This window comes from Chroicocephalus ridibundus, chromosome 3 (assembly GCF_963924245.1).
Source record: "Chroicocephalus ridibundus chromosome 3, bChrRid1.1, whole genome shotgun sequence".
In the NCBI taxonomy this organism is placed as follows: Eukaryota; Metazoa; Chordata; class Aves; order Charadriiformes; family Laridae; genus Chroicocephalus; species Chroicocephalus ridibundus.
Genome location: NC_086286.1, coordinates 66,838,870 through 66,860,097, shown reverse-complemented (window position 1 = coordinate 66,860,097; position 21,228 = coordinate 66,838,870). Strand labels below are relative to the sequence as shown.

The following is a 21,228-nucleotide window of genomic DNA, read 5'->3' as shown; positions in this document are numbered from 1 at the left end:
AAAAGTGTTTAATAGTTATTTAGAAAGCAGACGTAGAGATGTGAGTGTATGGCATTAGTTAGCTGCTGCTAGAAGCTGGCTTGCATTTCTGGTCCCTGCTGGTTAAGGGAGGCTGAGGAAATACTACAGAGGTTTCAAAGGGGAGCCACAAAGCTGGCTTGTGGGCTGCCAAGCGGACCATAGGAGGGGAGACAGAAGGACCATAATTTATTCAGTTTACTGAAAAAAAGAAGCCTGAGGTTATTCGGGTGTTTTATCCAAGTGTTAGCACATGGGATGGATATCTGAGAGTGGAGAGCTTTTAAACTTCTACTGACAAAGGCATGACAAGATCCAATCACTGATAAATGTCTTTCGGTGGGAGAAACTCCAAATCACAGCCTGCAATCAGTGGTGAGGACCTCACATGATTGCCTTCAGGCTATGAAAGAATTCCTTCTCTCTGCCTCCGAGATATATTTTGATTACTTCCCTACCCATCTACCACTTTCTGAAGTATCAGACCTTGGTCACCAGTTGGAAATGGGACAACGGTGGGGTTAGACCACTGACAGAAGGCTCTACATAGTCTCCACTTTCTGCTTTGTGTATCTTCCGCTGATGTTTAGGGTCATGACAATGGCCAGATTTGGGGTAGGAAAAGCATTTTAGTCCAAAAGATAGTGCGGCAGGGATCTTGAGATTTTTTTTTCCTTTATCTTCAGCAAGAACTGCAGTTTGCAGGCTGGAATTCTTCATTGTCCCAGGGGCCTTCAGCGTGCAGATACTTGGTTGTGTCTTCTTTGCACCTGGTGCAGAGCTTTTTCTCCAGAGAGCTGAAACACTTAGTATAACTGTAGTCTTTGGTACATGCAGGAATTCAGACAATTCTCTCAGGACAATAAAAGGACATCGCTACCCAAGTTAAACGTTTAAAGTCCCAGAAAGTCCTTCTCAGCCACTGAGAAGGTCTATCCTGGCCCATCCTGGCAATGCCTGAACTCCTCATGCAAGTCCTTCAGGCTGGCAGCAATGGGCAGCTTCAAGCCCGTCTCATTTCTGTTTCCCATTAGGATCGGTAAACTGGAACCCTTCCTGCTCACCTCCCCTTAAGAACTTAATCTCACAGGTGTTCTGAGAAGATCCCAAACTGTATTCAAAATGTAATGCCAGTCGCTTTTAAAACATAGCTGGAGAAGAAGAAGGTCTTTATGTTCCTGGTAAAGGGTGAAAATGCCCAGCTGAGTTACGGTCAGTTGACACAGGTTTATTTGTCCTTTCTCTGCCTGGGGGAATTTAAACCCCAGATCTCCAGAGGAAGAAATCTTTGCTTCTGGCACTCCTTTGAGCAATCTAGTTAAAAGGACATTTTACAAGCAGGTAAACACCAACATCAGTCATGATTTTGAAGAAAAGTGTAATGTAGGAAGAGCACTGACATATCCTTTCTAATGTAAATTAAGGCCTGGGTGTGCTCAGTGAAAGTACTCAGATATCTGCCTGCAAGGAAAAGTGGAATACAGGAGTTTTGGCCTGGTTGCTAGAGTGTCCCATCAGGTTGGCTTCCCTCGTGTTTTATCCACTCTCTGGCATGGAATGCTCCCCTGCACTGTATGAGGAGCCTATCCCAGGACTAGCAAATAGCCATGAGCTTGTGCATGGTAGTCCTTCTGTGAACCTGAAGCTTAAGGATTTCTGAAATTTCCAGACGGATAAGTGAGAAACAGAGAAAGGCGATGCCAGAAGAAGAATATTCTTCTGGCATATTTTCAGTACATGGTCGCTTTTGTAAACTGCCCGTGAGAAATATCTGGGCTTTTACAAAACCATTTGTCACAGAGTTATTCTGTGAGCAGCAGGGAAAAAAAATATCTTTGGTGTAAAACAAGAATTACCGCAATGCTTCTTTCATTCATATTTTTAGCCTTTTTTAAAATGAAAACACACCTAAGTGAGCTGTCTGTGTATGCAGTTCTGTTTCCCCTTAGCTTTTGAACCTACTCATTGATTTGAATCAAATTTGAGATAAGAATAAAACCCTCAAAGGTTTTAACTGCCAGAACATTATTCTGGAGGGGAGCTGGAAGGTTAAAAGTGCAGGGTAATCTGGAGAGGGGACAGAAAATCTTAACATTGGTCTGTTAAAAAAGCAAAGAGACACAGGCCTGTAAGAAACCTGAATTCATGTTTTGTACTCATTGCTGTAATCTCATTTTCTCTTTCTTTCTGCAGATAATATCCACGGTTTCTAAAGGTCTGAGCCTCACTTATAGTTCCCTCCAATAGCTGACTGTTCTTGTGACCCTTGTAGGAACTTTGCAGGGACAATATATTTGAGGGTTGTCAAATTTGGTTCAAATCAGCCAGCAAGTTCTGTGACTACCGAAGAGGAAAATATATGCAGGGTGCAGTCCCAACAGAAATGGGAAAGCTTGTCAGCCCTGCAGCCATGAACAAACCACCTGATACCAGCCAGAGCTAATGAAAGGAGAAGGGCTCAGGCTACTTTATCCACTCCAACATATCCCCCTTAAAATAGCGTATTGAAACACAGGCTAGTAGAAACTAGTTTATTGCTTTTAAATGCTTCAATTGCTGCTTGTGGTTCATCAATAGAAGAGCGGGCTACAGCACGCAGGGAGGTTTGTTTGGCCAGCTGTGAGCCTGAGCAAGTCCAGACTCATGTAAGCAGTCATCACTTTCTCACTGCTAATATACCCATGCAGAGCTCTCTGTTGTTGTTTTTGGGAAGAGTGGGTGAGGATGGAAGGAACATGTGGATGAAATACAGTTCCAGGACAGCGAGCGTCATTTGATCAGCATGTGGAGAGGCATGGGAGAGGAACATTTGCAATGTGCTATCATACATAGAGATCGCTATATCCTGACTGTCTGAATATTACAGATATTTTTAAGAGGCTGCAAAGTGATAATTAACTTTCGTGTCCAATATTCCAGGGCAAGAATCTTGTTACCGAGCTTATTCATTCGTGATGGCCAATGTGCATTCATTAAAAAAAGGCATATTTGGGATTTTTATCCAATTTTTCTGAGCCCTTATGTATTTCAAAAACTCTTAACATCTTATAAAAATCAAAAATCTCATTTTCTAGGCAACACAAAGAAGTAATTATAGTAATTTTATTTTCACTAAAATTATGTTTGGAATCTGCTTCTGTGGTGTAAACATAACCCATCCTGCCATGTAACAGAAATTCATTTTAAACAGGGCACAGTTACACAGCTCATGTGAGGTCTGATTCTATTTTCAGTTATTAGCCATGAAAGCTACTACTGTACAAGCTATCGGTTCAGTGATAACCATTTGGTGGGTAATTGCATAACTTACATTAGCTCAATGCCCCATGTCAGCTAGGGCTTGAAGCATTCGCTCAGGATTAGCCACTTCTGCTGAGGAAATTTCTGCAGGCCCTATTTGCATTTACACTAATTGCACTTTCTACACTGTGAAAGGCAGGGAAAAGGAACATTAAGCTGAGTACGGTTTTCTCATATTTTCTCTTGTGGGTCCCTTCACACTTCCTGGGCTATGTGATTACAATCTACATATCTAGATATTGGTCAAGAACATCTGTATGTTTTCATACAGATGATTATATCACTGCAAGTGCACACACGAAGCACAGATAATCTCTGCGTGCACAGCGGCATGTTGGATTTACTGCTTAGGTCTGACTCACAGTAGAGCAAGTACGCAGAGCAAGTACGCAAACGTAGCAGATGGATCAGACTCCGCACAGATGCTCCGTGATGCTGTATTCCTGTCTGGGAAATCCCTGACCCCCGCAGAGATCCTCAGTGCTGCAGCAAGAGATAAGGATTGGGACCAGTTATGAACAAAGGTGAGTGTTTGTGGCAGTACAGCAGTTCCACAATGATTAACTCAATTTATTTTAAATCAATTTAACATTTCAGTCCAAACTGCTGGAATATTACCTTTGGCACAATGCATCCACACTTCCCTCTCTTTTTGCAGCCAGCCTGTGGCTCCCCGGGATGTTGAATTGCCTGCATGTTTGGCAGCCATGTCACCTTCCCTGACATCTAAGGAGGTATTTCCTTCACTCCCTGACCAGCAACTTGACAAGCAGCGCAGCAAGCAGACGAAAAGGCAGTGTGTTTTTATGAGTAAAGGCCAGACAACTGCGATAAAAGCTGCCCCTTTTACTGATCACAAGCCTCTCGAGTGGACTCAGCTAATAATGTTGCAGTGCTGAAAAGCTGGAACTTATCAAATGCAAGGAGCCCTGCGGTGCAGCAGGGAGGGATGAGGCAGGAAGAAATGGGAGGGGAAGGAAGAGAAGGCCCCCTAGAAATGCCAGCGTGCTCTAACAAAGCCCGAAGCCGCGAACCCTGGGCAGAGGTCTGTTGTTGGGAGGTGGCAGCGTGTGGCTGCCCGGCAGAACACAAATAGCTCCTTGTTGTGCTCCTGGTGGCTTGTCCCCAAGTGCTACAGGTCCGGCTTTGTTTTCTGGTTTTAACCACTTGATCGCTTGCCCGTGGGTTTACCCCTGCCTCCCCTCACAGTGATTTTAACTGGAATTCAACTACACTAGCTATTAAAATGGAGCTTTTGGGTGAGGGGAGTGAGCAGCGGCTCAAGGCCCATCAGCGCTGCCTTCTCCTCTGCAGGGCCGTGGAGGGCCAGGGAGGCACTGGGAAGCCCAGCAGTGGGTCCGGCCTGCTCCATGTGGCTTTTCCAACCCCCTTCAGCAACGACCCCCCTCCCGGCTGCCCCGGTGGGGAGAGCATCTCCCCAGGCTGACCCCACACCTCTGCCCGCGGGCCCAGCTCCTGCCTCGGCCTGCCCCAACCACCTGCACCCGGCATGGCCGCAGCCTCGGCCATGGGCCACGCCATGGCTGCCCAGGCCTGCGAGGCGCAGCGCGGGTGAAAGCTGCCCCAGCAAGGGGCACCTGCTTCCCTCAGCGTCCCCATGGTGGGGACAGGAGGAAGCATGGGGGCTGCCGGTGGTGTGTGGCGGTGGTGGGGGAGAGGGGAGGCGGCTGGGTTCGGCCCCGATTATCCGGCTTGGGAACCGCTCGTCATCTTAACAGCCCGGCCTCTGCAATCAGGTAAAAGCACTGCTGCTTCGATCCAGCAGGAGATAACCAAGGGGCTGAGATCGCATCTCCCTGCCTCTCCGCCCCGGCCTCCGCAGGGATGGGACGGGGACAGCCGAGTGGCTGCTGGCACCTCCTCACCCCGTTGCAGACATCTGCTTGGGGCCAAAGGGGAGTCACCTCCCAGGAGCAGCCGTTCCTTCCCTTACGGTCAAGGTGAGTCTGAAGGACTGCCTCGGATGCAGAGATGCTCCTTGTAGCACCAGTGCGCAAAGCTGCAAGAGGATCCCAGTCCTAATTTTCATTTTCTATCAGGTTGACTGAATCTTCCCAGCAAAATAATTTATGGAACCAGCAGCCGTGTCTTACAGACGTCTTTGAGCAGAGTTTCTTTTTTGAGACAGACATTTACATTCATACAGAAGTGGATGGATTTGCATTAGTAGCGAGCACTCCCAGCTCCTGGTGAACTCATCAAGACTTGACCAAAGGCAACACTCCTGGAAACAGGAGGCTTGTAAAAAATTGCCTAGCTGTCAGTATCGCATCAGGAAACGCTGTCCTGTGCGTAGGTCACCTACACAGGCATGGCTGCTCTGGAGAGGCATGACAGCCTCAGCCCTTGGCCAGCCATTACACTACTGTGTGTATAGTTAACGTGTGAAGCTGCCATCAGGGGTGCCGGGCAAGGCAAAAAGAAGACTCAAGTGTGTGTAACAGGCTGTTTTTCTGTCCAGCCGAACTCTTTTTTCTTGACCTCCCTGGCCCTGAATGCACAAGCTGTCCTGGTTTGCACACCCCTGCATATCAAATTTGAAGGAAGTCACACCAGTTTTCTACTATAAACCCACTTGCACCTGTTTATCTTTCACAGTGAGTGTATCGGCACCAAGCGTAGCCTCATGCCTCTTGCCTCCACCACCTCAACAGGGGATCTGCCACTGCCACTCACATCTCAGCTCACTGTAGGCTATTCTTCCTCAGATGGCTCTAGAAAACTCATTTAAGAAAACACACTTTTAAAAATACTTTTTCTGCTTTTTAAAGTTTGTTTTGAATTTTGGTTTCAGCTTTTTCTGTAGGGTCTTAAGGCAGGTATGTCAAAATGCTTACAATTTTAGTACCATTGAATCTCACTGGAAGCACAAGCTGGGTTGCTAAATTCCTAGACACATTTAGTACGTGGGTTTCATTTGTTTCTATTTAGTTCATTCCACTTAGGAATGAATACAGACAGGATAAATATATATGGCACAGGAGAATTCAATAGCTTTGACAGCAGCTTGCTTCTGTTGGTTTCATGCTCTGCTGACCAGTGGGATGACACTGGTGTGAAAGGAGAGTCAGGCCAATATCACTGCTCTAAGCAGCCCAAGACTGCTCCATCCTGGAGCACCCCTAATTGGGAAAGCAGCCGGCCTCACGGATCACCCCAGGATGGTGAAGCCATGTCACAGCAGGCACAGACAGTGGCTGGCAGGTGCTCCTGCAAGGTCCCAGGGATACACGGTCTCTCGAATGCCAAATCTCCAGCTACCAAGGCCACACCCACACACCCCAGCTACCCACGCCATAGGCAGCTGGTCATCCTGACCTGTGATCCACTGACCAACTGCCCCCCGTGGGTGGGATGGCAGCATCAGGGTGCTGCTCGGCAGGTGTTTGTGGTACGGGGCATTGGGGAGAAGGGAAAGGAGGGGAAAGGGAGAAAAGGCAAAGCAACCAACATCTACTTTCCTACTCTCATGTTCAGCATGTGAGACGTGGCAGTTGTTGGCAGCATGATTATATAGGGACTGAAGGTGATGATACAGGTACTGCCGGAAGGATTGAGAGAGTCGTGCATCTCCTTTCACCCTAAGCATGTGACTTGTTTCACTGGGAGCTTCTCTGGCTTTTAATGAAATCAGATGGTCAAAGCAGACTAGGGGGATTTGAGAATGCGTAGTTAAATTGAGCAATTTCTCCCTCTTATGTTAAAAATAGTTTTGCTATGCTGACCTAAAAGCTAGGTTTTGTTCATCAAATCATTTATTCAGATCTATAGTCCACAGGATAATTAAAATTTAAGAGTTAATTAAACCAGCAATGATCTAAGCATAAGTCTATAAAGAAGACAGGGAATCAGATACCTTATATCTCCTCTTAGAAGTCATGACTTCTATCACATATAATTACTTTCCCCTGTGGTGTGCATGGGAAAGACCTGTTTCTAAATGAGGACGTTTTCTATTAAAAACAGCAGGAGAAAGGTTCAGACACTAAGGGCTTCATCTGTAAGGCTGATTTTCGAATGAAATCAGCCCCAGTCTGGCAAAGCGGTGGTGCAAATGTTTATTTATGAGTGTGTGAATAGTTCTGTTGCCTTTAATGCCATCACTTCTGCTCCTGAAGTTAGGCATGCCCTTAAAGGCTTTGTTCCAGCAGCCTCAGAGCACTCGCTGGAGGCTTGTTCAACTGGCAACACACAAGCCAAGCACCTAGGAATCACAAACTTCAAAAAAGTGACAGCAATACACAGCTCCCAAGATCCTGGCACCTAGCTGTTGCTCTGGCAATGTCATGACTGGCAAGCGGACTGTGAAGGAGGTAGGACTTGGGGAGATAGAGTGCAGAGCTTTGCAGAGAGTTGTGCGTGCATTGAAGGGGAAATATGCTGAGGATGCATTCAAAGGGTGGGAGCTGAGCTGTAGGGTTGTTAATGGGACTGGGACAAAGTGGATTGTAGGGCTCTGTGGAAATGTGGTGAACTCATCAGAGGTGGACTGGGGACCGTAGCTGGGGTTGGCAGAGAGATGCAACAAAGTTTGTTGGAAGTCTGTGGGGCTGCATGTGGGGCAGACTACAGAGCCGGCTTTGGGGAAGTAAACAGGACTGTATGGAAAAGTCCCTGTCTAGCAGTGGCAACTGTAGAGCAACCTCTGGGTATTATTTCTCTTACCACAAACACTATCAATTTTTCTTTCTCTTCTTTGCAAGGTGAGATTCTGCACAGATTGCAAACTGATTCAGGTCATCTCAGTAGCACAGATTAATCCTGCAGGATCCAACTGTACATGCAGGCAGTTGCTACAGCCTCTTGAGTTCTGGAAATGTAGCTGACATGGTGATCAGAGAATGAGATTGCTGTGGAAACTGCTTCAAGAAGCTCTCGTACTTCAGATGAGGCAATGACCTAAATGTTCTTTAAGGGTACAGGGAGTGGCTTGTGCCATAACTATGAAACTGCACTTGAAAAAAGACCGAGGAAACAATACAAATTTTTTCTTCAGTAGTCATTCTTTGATTTTTTTGAAATGGATAGATTGTATTTCCTCTTTCTTCTAATTGTCAGCTTCTTAGATTTCAGTTTTCCCCCAGCCCACCTGGCAACAAGGAAAGAAAGACACTATTTGACTGACTCCTCATGTGTCAAAGTAGAGGATATCTTCCCTGTCTGATTCTGGATTTGAGAAAGCAACTAAGTAGGGGGTTGAAAAGGAAGATGGCTTCAGTTGAGCATCAATTTACTACTGCTCTCTGTCCTCCTCATTGAAGAAGTGTCTCCTTCTGCAGACAGCCTTACTGTCTGAGGTCCTGGTGCTTTGTCTGGCTCCTTGCTTGGTTCAGAGGATGAACGGGTAGCTTGTCCAAGCAGCTTCAAGGAAGTAGCGCAGTTTAAGCGTTGACTAGATATCATTTGTCCCAAAACTGAAGAATCTGGGAAACATATGGCAAAAGCATTAATGGGTAAGCAGTGAACAGAAGAGAAGGATAATACTCATTGAGAGGCACTTAGTGCAAATGATTTGTTGAGCTCTGTTTTCAGTAAATACAAAGTTTAAGTAGATGTATATACACGTGTGTGTGTGTATCAGCTTTTTCAAGGTGCCTGCCTGTTCACATGGTGTATCAGCCTATCCAGCAGGGTAACAACCACTTGCATGAATTTCATGTCACTGAATGAATATTTTTGGGCACACTTGATATCTTGATGATTCCTACCTTCCATTTCAGAGTTCTCATTACTTCAAATGCCAAGCAGAGACATAGACTGTTAAAATAGGCTCTTTTGGGTTTTCTTTTCTGACTTAGAAGGGCAAGAATAAGTGCCCTTGGAATCATTTAGCTGAAAGCAATCAGCCAGCATCATCTGAGCTTTTTCAGCCCTGTTGTTTACATGCAGGCATACTTTGCTTTCAGCCTTTGAGGAGTAGTGCACGTAAGGCAGGCCTTCACAATGATGTTGGTATCTTCCCCTGGAAGGAAGTGCCTGCCCATCAGCTGTGTCAGCAGTTACCAGAAATCAGCTAAACTCCACGCTTGTATGAAAAGGCACCAAAGATGACAATGAAATGAACCCAGATGGTCCCTTTAATGACTCTTCCTTTGGGATTCATGAGGCAAAATGCACTAAGCTCTGCAGGGCTCCTATTTAATGTTACTTTGTAAGTGAGCTGGTTTTGGACTACCACTGTAACAGAACTTGCGTTTTTGTCACCTTTTGCGACCTGTTAGTGGTGGACATTACAGAGCTGTCTGAAACCTGAGTGTAGATGTGGGGGAGAAGAAAGGCTGTGCAGTCACAAGACTGCCGTATCGTATGACAGGGAATATGTGTGCAATGCAGGGAGGGGCTGGTGGCAGAAAAGGGCAAGAGCCCTCATGTTTCTGTTACAGATTTACATCACTGTACCATTTGGTATCACGGTGACCCCCACTTTCCTGGGGAAAGCAGCTACTTTCAAAGCAGTTGGCAATGATCCTCATACTCCAGCAATGACTAGCTAATGTCTCAAACAACCCTACTGAGATACTGGAATGAACTTCTCACCAGGTATGGGTCATGAATGTTTACTTTCTTATTGAAATATTGGGTCTACTACACACACTTCCACACATAAGCATATGCAGACAGCTACATAAAGAAATCAAACAGTATTTTAGCTTTGTAAGAAAAAGAATTGCAGAAGTCTGGCAGAATAGTCTGCTATAGGTAGATACGTAGGCAGATAGCTTGAAGAATCATTCTCCCCTGTCTATCCTGGGAATAGGTCACATGCAGAGAATAGTGGTCAATAGCTCAATGTCCAGATGGAGATCGGTGACAAGCGGTGTCCCTCAGGGGTCCATATGGGGACCAGTACTGTTCAATATCTTCATCAATGACACAGACAGTGGGATCAAATGCACCCTCAGCAGGTTTGAAGTGATGCCAAGCTGAGTCGTGCGGTTGACACACCTGGGGGACAGGATGCCACCCAGAGGGCCCTGGACAAGCTCAAGAAGTGGGCCCATGTGAACCTTATGAGGTTCAACAAGACCAAGTGCAGTGTCCTGCACCTGGGTTGGGGAAACCCCTGGTATCAATACAGGCTGGGGGATGACGTGATAGAGAGTAGCCCTGCAGAAAAGGACTTGGGAGTACTGCTGGATGAAAAGCTGGACACGGGCCATCAATGTGAACTTGCAGCCCAGAAAGCCAACCGTATTTTGGACTGCATCAAAAGAAGTTGGCCAGCAGATCGAGGGACATGATTCTGCCCTTCTACTCCACTCTGGTGAGACCCTACCAGGAGCACTGTGTCTAGCTCTGCGGCCCCCAACATAAGAAGGACACAGACCTGTTGGAGGAGGTCCAAAGGAGGGCCACAAAAATGATCAGAGGGATGGAGCACTTCTCCTGTGAGAGCAGGCTGAGAGTTGGGGCTGTTCAGCCTGGAGAAGAGAAGGCTCCAGGGAAACCTTATAGCAGCCTTCTCGTACCTAAAGGGGGCCTACAGGACAAACTTTCTAGCAGGGCCTGTTGCAAGAGGACAAGGGGTAATGGCTTAAATCTGAAAGACAGAAGATTTAGGCTAGATATAAGGAAGAAATTTTTTACAATGATGGTGGTGAGACACTGGAACAGGTTGCCCAGAGAGGTGGTAGATGTGCCATCCCTGGAAACGTTCAAGGTCAGGTTGGACTGGACTCTGAGCAACCAGATCTAGTTGAAGATGTCCCTGGTCATTTCAAGAGATGTTGGACTAGATGACCTTTATAGGTCCCTTCCAACCCAAACTATTCTATGATTCTATGATTCTCTCCTCCTCTGCCTTTTGATTGCCCACTACTACCTCTGATTCAGTGCTAGCAAAATCACTATGGATCTAAGCACAACTAGATTGGGAGGATGGAGTATTGAGGGAGAGATTGGCACCCTTTCTTTTTCTGCAAGTCAGTTTTAGTCTGTATCACCTGTGGGACCTGGTTTAGTGCATGCTGCATGGGTGGAGGTGCACTAGAAGGGAAAGAAGGTAGTAACAAGAAATTGAATGTGAGGGTGGACGGGATTGCATCTTTCTGGTGCATTTCTGGCTTAAAATGACCGTGAAGTCTATGACCTTTCTGTAATATATTATGTCAGGAAAACTTATGCAGTTCTACTCTTCAGGCTAAATTTATGGGAGGAGAGTGAAAAATAAAGCTTCATGTTGGATACTCTAAGTTTACTGTGTAGAATTCACTTCCATACATCCATGTATCCATCCATGCCTATCATTACTGTAGTATCTGAATAAATAGTACTACTATTTAACTCACACTTCTCAATGGATTTTAATATTACTCTTTTTTTTTCCTCATGCAAATGGAAAGTAGTCAGATTCTCTGATGAGTTCCAGGTAAATAGTCAGAGAATGACATGGGTCTATGAATTTTTTTTGTCAGTTGCTGTTATGTTCTTGACATAGAAAAACAAAGGTGGTGATAGAAGGGGAGGAGTAAGGGATGCTGAGCCCAGCATTTCAGCAATGCCCTTGAATTCTTGTTTTACCTGTTCACCTGTAACTGTATCTTATCAGAAGCACATCAGAAGCCTCAGGTAGAAATACAGGCAGATCACTGGGCCTGAAAAAATGAAGCCGTGGGCTCCCAAAGTGCACAAGAAGAGAACCAAGACTGTGCTTTACTGAGAACATAATGAAATGCATTAGGCTCTCTCTAACAGAGAGCTAAATTCCTAAGCTGTGCAGAGGAATGTCTTAGAAATGTTCAGCTTGTTTCTCCCTCAGCTCAAATGCTTATTTCTAAAAGTGAAAAAGAAATTCATTGTCCATCTGCACTCACTCCTCTGGTTTATGGCTAGAAACACCTGGCAGGATAAACAGTTAGACCCTAATCCTCACTTTCATGAAGTTAGGTACCTCAGTGCACTTGAGGGCCTGAGCTCCAGCATGAAGATGGGCTTTCAAACAGAGTATTTTCTCAACACAACATCATGTTTCACAGGGGTACCATGTAGCGCTCAAGCGACTTCAGCTATTCCTGATTAGGGAGGTGTATTGAGGTGAGCACATATACCTCTGCCAATGCTTGAGAAATCCAGTCATATGGTCAAAATGAGCACTAGTCATTTAATAATTTATTTGATCTGGAAAAATCATGAAGGGTGTGAGTATTAGGAATTCAGGAGAATTCCCACAAAAGCATTCAATGTCTTCTCTTAGAGCACTGGAAGGGAAAGAACGTGATATAAGGCAGAACATTCGCTACAGATGGCCTTTCAAACCTGCTGCAAGCCTGACATGATGTAGAACGGCAGATTTGTGTCTCCTGAACACGGCAAGTCTGCAGAAAATATGAAAACTCCTGGAATTCTCTCAAACAATTCTTACTTCTCCATCAAGTGTTTATTTACAGATGTATTGCTCCAGGGGTAGACCGTTCGGAGGGGGGAAAAAAAGTAGTAGTAATTTGTATCATGTGACAAGAATGTAGCCTTATGACTTCTCACATTTCCTTGATTATCTTGCAGAGTTTTAAAGTAATAATCAGCATGTGAAAGACAGAATGTTCACATTTTTTGTGCTATAGATTTCAACATGCCAAGGCAGTGGCGTGTAGCAATATAAATCGTCAAGACACTAAGAACTTGTCCTTGTGTCTTTAGTGATGTTTGTCATTCAAACTATGAAAGGTACAGCACTTCAACTGGTTAATCTGAAGACAGGATCTCATAAGACTACTTGACCAGAAGTCAGAGCAGAAATAAGAATGAATGATCCTTACAAATACCACAAAACACTATACAAAATTAATCCTGATTCCATCTGAACTAAAATGAAATTCTGAGCCGTACCCTGAAAGGGATTCAGTTAAGTGCTGTGATCTAAACACCCGCTCTTTCCATACGCGTTCTCCCTGCGTATCAAACCACAATACTCAGGTTGGAAACACAGACTGTGTGTTAATAACTCAAAACAGATGTCCTTTTGGAAAGGCTTGCCACCATACAGTAGAACCCTTCCAGAATCTTAAAATTCACACATAAAAAGAGAGCTTTACGGGAATATTACTACATTCATTAATGTTTAGAAAATTTCACATCACCACCACGCTGTAACAACGCTGCTTGCAGACTATTAGGCTGTACTTCAGTGCATCACAGTGATGCATTTCCAGGTTTAAAGATTTTGTATGTTCATCCCCATCATTTCCAAGCTTTAAAGAAGTGCATCCCATACTTTCATTTGCTGAGATAACTTGGAAAAATACACATTGCCATGATACTGCACAACCAATTTGCTGCAAACTGAGAGTTTTACCAAAATGCTATTTCTCACAGGGTAACAAAGCTCAGGTTTGAGAAAAGCAGTCTGGAGCTTCATTTTCTATCCTGCTTAGAATGACAAAATGAATAGATTTACCAGGAAGGTTTAGACACATCAGAATCGGTAGCTCCCCTCCAAGTGGCACTGCCTGGGGTGGCAAACGTGGCCTTCATGGGGTCACAGGACACGTCCTGCAGCTCCCTTCCCACCCCCTCCTGCAGATCAGCGTCCAGCCCTGCCCAATGTCCTGCCCTGCCTGATAAGCAGCAGATTATTTCCAGACCTTTCCATGCTAGAGATATCACCTGGGTGTGGAACCATAGGCACTTCATATTTAATACCGTCATGACCTTGTATTTAATAACTGCATTAAGATAGTTGGTAGGTACGCACAAAGTCCAACTTGTAAATGCTTAAAGAAATGTTTCTTCTGATTCCTGATAAATGAACAGAGGTTTGTAATTCACTCAGGTTACCTGCTTTTCCCCCTCTTCTGTCCCCTGAGACTTATTTAGTGGCCAATGCTTGCAACATGGTGGTTGCTTGGAGAATTATAGTTGCTTGTAGATAACTTTCTTTAAAATGAAGATCTTGAGGCTGAAACGAAAGGGGAAAGGTCTTTCAGTTTCACTAAATGCACATATGTTCCCATTGTGTTTCTTTTTTGCTAGATGATATTCTAATAAACTCAGTGTTTTGTCATGAGCACCAAGAATCTAATCCATTTTTAACAAAAGGCAATGGAAAAGAATCTTTTTGTTTTTCATGGAGCTGAGATTCTGCACCAATTGTGTTTTCTCTCTCTGCCTAGCAGATATATGAATAAAATGCTGCAGATGTGGGTTTGATTGTCATGAGATGTTCTTTAGATCATGTTATTCAACTGCTGAGCCAATTATATCATTAGAACATCTGTTTATTCCAGATTTGTTCCTTTTGGATACCTTTTCATCTCCATTTTGAAATCCTGCAATTTGTTCTCCCTGAGAAAAAGGAAAAATGCTGTGGAGTTATACCAGGAAAAAAAAAAAAAAGATTAACAATACAGTGTTACAGACAAAAATATTTCTCCTTCTGAAATATGGAAGAATTTTTTTTTCAAGACAATATGCCTCTCTCTTATATCTACAATTTAACTATCTAGTGTATTAACTATTATCTCTTGTTTTTAGCTAGTCTCCCTGTCCTCCCTTTTTCAGTCAGTGGCAAGAAAGGAGCCCTTTCCTGTCCTGCTCTTGAGGGGAAAATGCATCTGGCCTCTTTCAGAAGTCTATGTGTGGACAAGGGTTCTGGAATTGCCTGCTCCTCACTATTAACTAGCAAGTTTAAACAACTGAATCAGATGCAGGTGGCAGCATTTGTAGATATCTTGCTTAGGTCAGATGTTTCTCGCCTGGGTTGTTGCCCTCTCAGAGGACAGACAAAATCTAGCCCTAAAAAAAGAATGAAATAAAGTCACAGCTAGAAGGAAAGTAGAAGAGACACTTCTCTGAAAAACGTGAAACTCCAGCAATGGCAAGTTAACTCATGATGACTATTTCTGAGGACTGGAAAACAAAAAAGCAGAACACGCTTTTTCTCTTGGAAAAGACTTCTCCGTTGCTTACTCTTCATGGTGAACATCTACACATTTATAAGCTTATGTAAACCCCCCTCCCAGATATTTTTGTGAGTGTAATTCATGATTCTCTTGCCAGAGAAATAGTTTTCTTTTTTGAAATATTTTCCTTATAGTTAGACACTCTTTTTTTCTCACTGTGCATGATTGGAACATTAGTACAGCTACATCACCATACACTGCCTGAGGAAAGAATCCATGGTTTGTTTAGGGTTTTTTTCATTTTAATGGAACCCTGCACGTTCTGTGATAGAAGACCTATCTCAAAAATTTGATTTCTGCCAGTCGACATTATGTATCTGATTTGTATGTTCAACTCATATTTCCCATAATTTTAATTTTAATAATTTTCTTAATTCTTAGCTGCCATTTTGAACATTAGCCTGTTGTGAAGCAGCTAAACTAACATTTTTATGTCAGTTGAGCTGAATCTGCAAAACATGAACAGAATCATAATGAATGAGTCTGTACATAATTTGTTCATTTTCTCCAACCATTTTTCACTTTCACCTGCATCTTTGCACTGATCTAAATACTTCTGTATTTTGAAAGTGGGTGGACAGAGGCGACTGCACGTGTCTGATGAGTAAGAGGGTTATATATACACCTCAAGTAGCAACTGTGAAAAGCCATGAGGGAAGTGTGTTTGAAGCTTGGGTAGCATCAGACATTCTCTTTTTGTCACTTTATTGGACCTCCTTTCATGCAGAGAATATCGACAAATTCTGTCAATACTCTTGCAGCAAGGCAAACCAACTTGTTTTGGTTCTGTTTGCTGTCTCTGTGTGGCAAGCACAGCAAGAGCCAAGTTCCTGCTCCAGGTCCATGTTTGGAGAGGGATGTTTGCCATGGAGCCTCCCTGATTAGACTATGCAAGGAACTGTGCTGGATATGGTGCAGGAATGCACCAGTGGTTGGATGATTACTGCAGTGGTTTCCTCTATGGTCTTCTTCATTGTTCCCTCTCGGTTTGCCAAAATTAAAAAAAGGGGACTTTTCATCCAAGTTTCTCTTCCCTTCAAATCCTTCCTTGGTTTCCTAACGACCGCATAACCCATTCAAACTCCTTGTACTGTCTTGAAAGACTTTCTGTAACTCTCTAGACTGCAACTTTAAGTGCTTCTTATACTTGTTCACAGTTATGTCTCAATGACCACATCCTTCATCTGAGCGTGGGTGACCTGTTCTTCCCATCCCCAATATGTTCTTAGTGGAAGGGTTCTTGAAGTCTTACTCACAGAGGTATCGTTTTTCTACCCTCTCTTTCCACTGTCCAGTAAAGCTTGTTTCTATTGACATGAGGCCCAAGTTTTTTCAATGATATCTTTAAAATGAATAAAAGCATCAACACAACATTACTTGTGCCAGACCCAAGCAGTCACCTTTTGAGGTAAAGGCTGTGGTTCTCATACTCCCTTAGTCCATAATCACCATGTTGGTTATTCTCATTGTAGCAGCATATCTAAATTTAGATTGCAAATTCTTTGCCCGTTAAATTGCCTATTTTGTGTGCCAAGCGCAGAGCACAGTTTAGGCCCTGCATGGTTTGGCTACGGGTTAGGATTACTTACAGCTGGGGTGGCATGTGTTGCTGGCTTGCTGACCAGGCTTTCTTGCAGGATGCAGTCTGTCCTATGCTCTGTTTCAATTTCATTCGTGGGTGCAAATTAGGGTATTGTCTTTGACCATTAGTCTTAAACCAAATCTGGAAATAGCTCCTTAAAGGCTGCCCCTTGGCTTGTGTGAGACCATGGAAATAGAGGACTGCTGAGATGCTTCATAGGAACCCTCATTTTTCTATGCAAAAATGTTTCTGGAAACGTAATTTCCACAGAAAGAGCTCAACTCCAGAGCTCCCTTTCCTCTCACCTTGAACCAGCCAACCTGTGGAGGAACAGGCATCCAGTTCTCTTTCCTCCCGTGTTTGATGGGAAAAGGTCCAGTGTCTGAAAAGCTGAAAGTTAAGCGTGTGTGACTTGAGGGTGGAGAAAGTAAGCATAGCTGGTGATGAGCAAGGAGAATTTTCTGGATCAACTGATCAGGTGTACATTTGTCTAGATCACATTAAAGAATAAATAAATGTAGAAACAAAAACAGAAACAAAAAAGAGCAATGTATTATGAAAAATACATCTTAAAAGGTAGCACTAAAGATAAATTCTGACTGCTGTGCTTAGCTTAGCAAAAAGCCTGCAAACTTTTCATTGCACTCCTCTGTTTGCTGGCAAATAGCATTAGGCTCGTACTGCTTCCAGCACACTACATAATGACTTTTCAGACTTAGTCAGTATTTAAAAAATTCATTTGAGGCCCAATGAAATGTAGGTACACTTTAATCTAATTCATTTAAAAAATAAAACCAGGTAATTTTTTGTTTAAAAATGTCAAAGTAAAACATTTGATCTTAAATAAACACATTCCTTTATTTTTTTTCCGTAGCTGAAACAATTTCATGAATTTGCTAGGGATTTCCATGCAATTTTGCCTGACCCAACCCCCTTTTTTTTGGAGAATATGACACACAGACAAAAATGTTTCCAATTCTTTCCATATTCAGAAACGTGTAAGTAAAAAATCATAACTGTCTGTGGAACTGGGACCTCTTGTCTTTCCAACTGTGTGGCCTTCGGGGGCATAAGTGGGTATTTGTGCCAACAGCCGTGGACAATGTGAGTTGAGCCTCATCGACACTGATAATATTTTTCTACGGTTTTGACTAGCTAGTGCTAAGCAGCTGTTTGCTGTGATGCCTGCCTCATCCAAGTTTCTGCATCAACAGTCCCCCCGGACTTGCTCCTGACAGTTCCACTCTCCTCCCTGCCCTCTTTCTCTCATTCCCTCCTTTGTTTTGTCTTTCCCTTTCACTTACCACATTCCTGTCCCTGCCTTCAGTGAAACCAGGGCTGTGAAAGTACCAAAGGGTTGTTGCTGTGGATTGCTGTGTTTTATCTCCTTTCCCTAGTTTTTGGCTGTCTTGTCTGTTTTGACTGTAAGCAATTCAAGGTGCAGACTGTCTTCTTCTCTTCATTCACATGGTGCCTAGAACAGTAGGTCTCCATTCCCGGTTGATCCTTAACAACATGAATAGTAAGTATGTAAGTAGAATGGACAGCAGAGTTTTATGTACTCACCTAAATAGGAAATGGTAAACAAGCATGATTCTCGCCCCAAACCTCTCCCTATATGAGGGAAAATAATTCTGTCCTCCTATAGTGGGACCCTTCCATGCCTATTCTACTTTAAGTGTGTTCTGTATTTTTATCTTCCGCTGGCAGCCTCATGTGCCTTTACATAGCTATCTTTCCAGCATGACAATTCCTCACTCCTATTTTTCCTTTCCTTTCTCCTGCAGACCAAATTCAAATTTCTCAATCTCCATATCCACTGCCTTATAAAAATTCTCTCTTCTATCCTGCTCTGCAAACCTAATTAACAGCAGACTCCTGCAAGAAGTCAGCACACATAAAACCTGGGGTAGGCTCCTGCACTGCAATTTCTTTTCAAGCAGTGGTGAAACCAAGTTGATAGAAGTATTCAGTGTATCCTACAGTGTTTCCTTATCTCCTGTGAGCGTAGTCTCTCACACAGCTGCTTGCCAGCATTTTTCTGACTCACCCAGCAAAGCTGGGATTGGAACAAATCAAAATGAACCGAGTTTCCAAGCTTTAATCCTGAAGTCCTGCACCTAGTTCCCAACCTGCGCAAAAAGGGCTTGCTTACATTTTCCCCCCTCGATCCAGGAAGTCTCTTATATAAAATGCTTTCCTAGGTCACTCAAAAATCATTTCATGATGATTCAGTGGTCCATAATCTTTAATGAGCTTTTGGCACTGTTTGGTGACTGCTTGGATATTTGAGGAGTGCACATATAAGGTGCACTATGTAAGTGTATGAGGGAAAAAACTTTTTCAGGGCTCATAATTTATAGCTCAGCAAAGATCAAGCATGAAAATAGTATAGTCTCAGTTAGCTGCCGGTCTGGATGATACAGGCAAGCTGTAAATAAAAACCGTCTGTGTGTTGCTGGACTGTGAATAAGCTGCTTTGCGCAGCCGAGGAATGGCTTGAGCTGGCTGTTAGAGGCTCAGAAAAGCCCCAGTCTGCGCGAGAGGCTGCCGCCCTGCTCAGCTGTTGGCAGTCACCTAATAGTTCGGGGGTTGGTTTTCTTTTTCTTTTAAATTAACTTGTAATAAACTTCAAGTTAACCTTAAACTGAGGTCAGTCTGAGGCTAGGTAGATGATATATGTCCGTGATACCAAAAACATCTAAAGGGTTCTGGTTACTTTAACTCCTCTCAATCTAGTTATAGACCTTCATATAAGATAGAAACTATTCTGGTCCCACAAATCTCTAGTCTTCCTAGCAATAGGATAAGAACAGGCTTCTCGGCTATTTTTTTAGATACTGAATTTTTTTTTTTAATATCAGTGATCAACACATGGTGTTCATTTCCCTCCCAAAGTCAAACCACCAGAGCTGAATGCAAACACAAATGAAGCATGTTTTCCACAGACTAAAAGCTCCTGGGCAAGGGAACTTGCTGCCCTTAAAAAAAAAAAAAAAAAAAAAAAAGGAAAAAGAAAACAAAAAAGAGAGAGAGAAAAAAAAAGATATTGTCTCGCTTTCTTACATGTTTCTAAGGGCCATTTCCAAATATAGTCTTCCAAAGAGCCGAATACCACCTGCAAGATCTTGGTGTGATGTAATTTGCTGCAGCGAGGTCTCCAGGCGCTGTATTTTCTCAGAACTTTGTCAAAACCTCTTGTACTAGAATTTTTTTGGAGCAGAGTTGATCTGATGAGAAGTCTTTCTACTGAACATTAAAAAAAAAAAAAAAGTTGATATTAAATTTCTACTTTGGAAAAACACTAGGAGAATGTTTTTAAACTACTAAAATGCCCACTTACGTCAAAACATTTTTCTAGTTAAAAATTAGCTCGATTTACAGAAAAAATGCTTGGTCTTTTTTAAATGCTTAGAATAAAAGTTTGTTTAAAAATTACATTCATAGAATACTTAGACTTACCAAATCAAAACTTTTTTTCTAACCTCACAAAAATAGTCAAATGTTCCACTTTTGGCTGAGGAAAGCTATTCAAATCTAGAATGTTCTTGTAGAAGCACTGAGTGTGAAATGGCTTTTTAGGTGACATCCTTTCATTTTGCAAATCTGCCAAATCTATTCTTCACTCCCTGTGAAGTGGTCAGGTGTTAATCAACATTATCCTATTAGCTATGGAGTTCTCTGTTTTAACTGCCTGGGGATGGTATTGTTTGCACAGGTGTCCTAGCTGGGGAACTGAATTAATATCCATTTTCCTTGGCTAAAAGGCTTGTTTTTCATGTCTTGCCTGTCTTTTTGCAAACATAAATGCAGAATCTCTTTTGGACTTGCATTTACAATTAGCTGTTTTCACACAACAGGCTTTCTTTCCTGCTGATGCTGGTTCATTAGTATGTAGATACACTTTCATGCCTTCACCTAATGGCCTGATCCTTTTCTCACTGAATTAATTAAATGTCTTGCCATTAATATCAGTGGAAGCAATGTCTAACCCTACATCAGTACTTCTCTTTTCCTGAAGAAGTTGCAGGTTTTCCCAAAATTAGTGATTAGACAGCAGGTTGCTCTCCATTAAACACAACATTAAGGTGAGCAGCTTTTTCTAGTCTGTAGTTCTCGGTGTTCTCAGTCACATTAAGTGTGCTCTCTCTGTTGACAGTGCTCAGTCTGTCATAGTCCCCAGGCTTGTGCTGTCCTTTTCACTGGAATTTGGATACGCAGATCTGAACTCCAAACGTTTCCTGTCAGATTATTTGCCTACCTACCAGCCAGCCGCTGCTTAATACACTAGTTCATTTATCTTTCCTATGAGCTAAGAGTTTTCAAAACCAAATCCTTTTTTCTCCCTAGGAGTCTTTGTTTCTAGTTTGTATCTCTGTAGCTCTTTATGGAACAACAAATCAGAGAGAT

The 21,228-nt window shown here is 43.2% G+C and overlaps 1 long non-coding RNA gene across 1 annotated transcript in view; it reads left to right on the top strand.

The window, feature by feature from the left end:
• Positions 1-7,443: 7,443 nt before the first annotated feature.
• LOC134513216 (uncharacterized) overlaps positions 7,444-21,228 on the top strand; it is a 91,218-nt gene continuing 77,433 nt past the window's right edge. The window contains exon 1 of the long non-coding RNA XR_010070341.1: positions 7,444-7,652. This is a non-coding gene — a long non-coding RNA (uncharacterized LOC134513216). The remainder of the gene's footprint in view (positions 7,653-21,228) is intronic.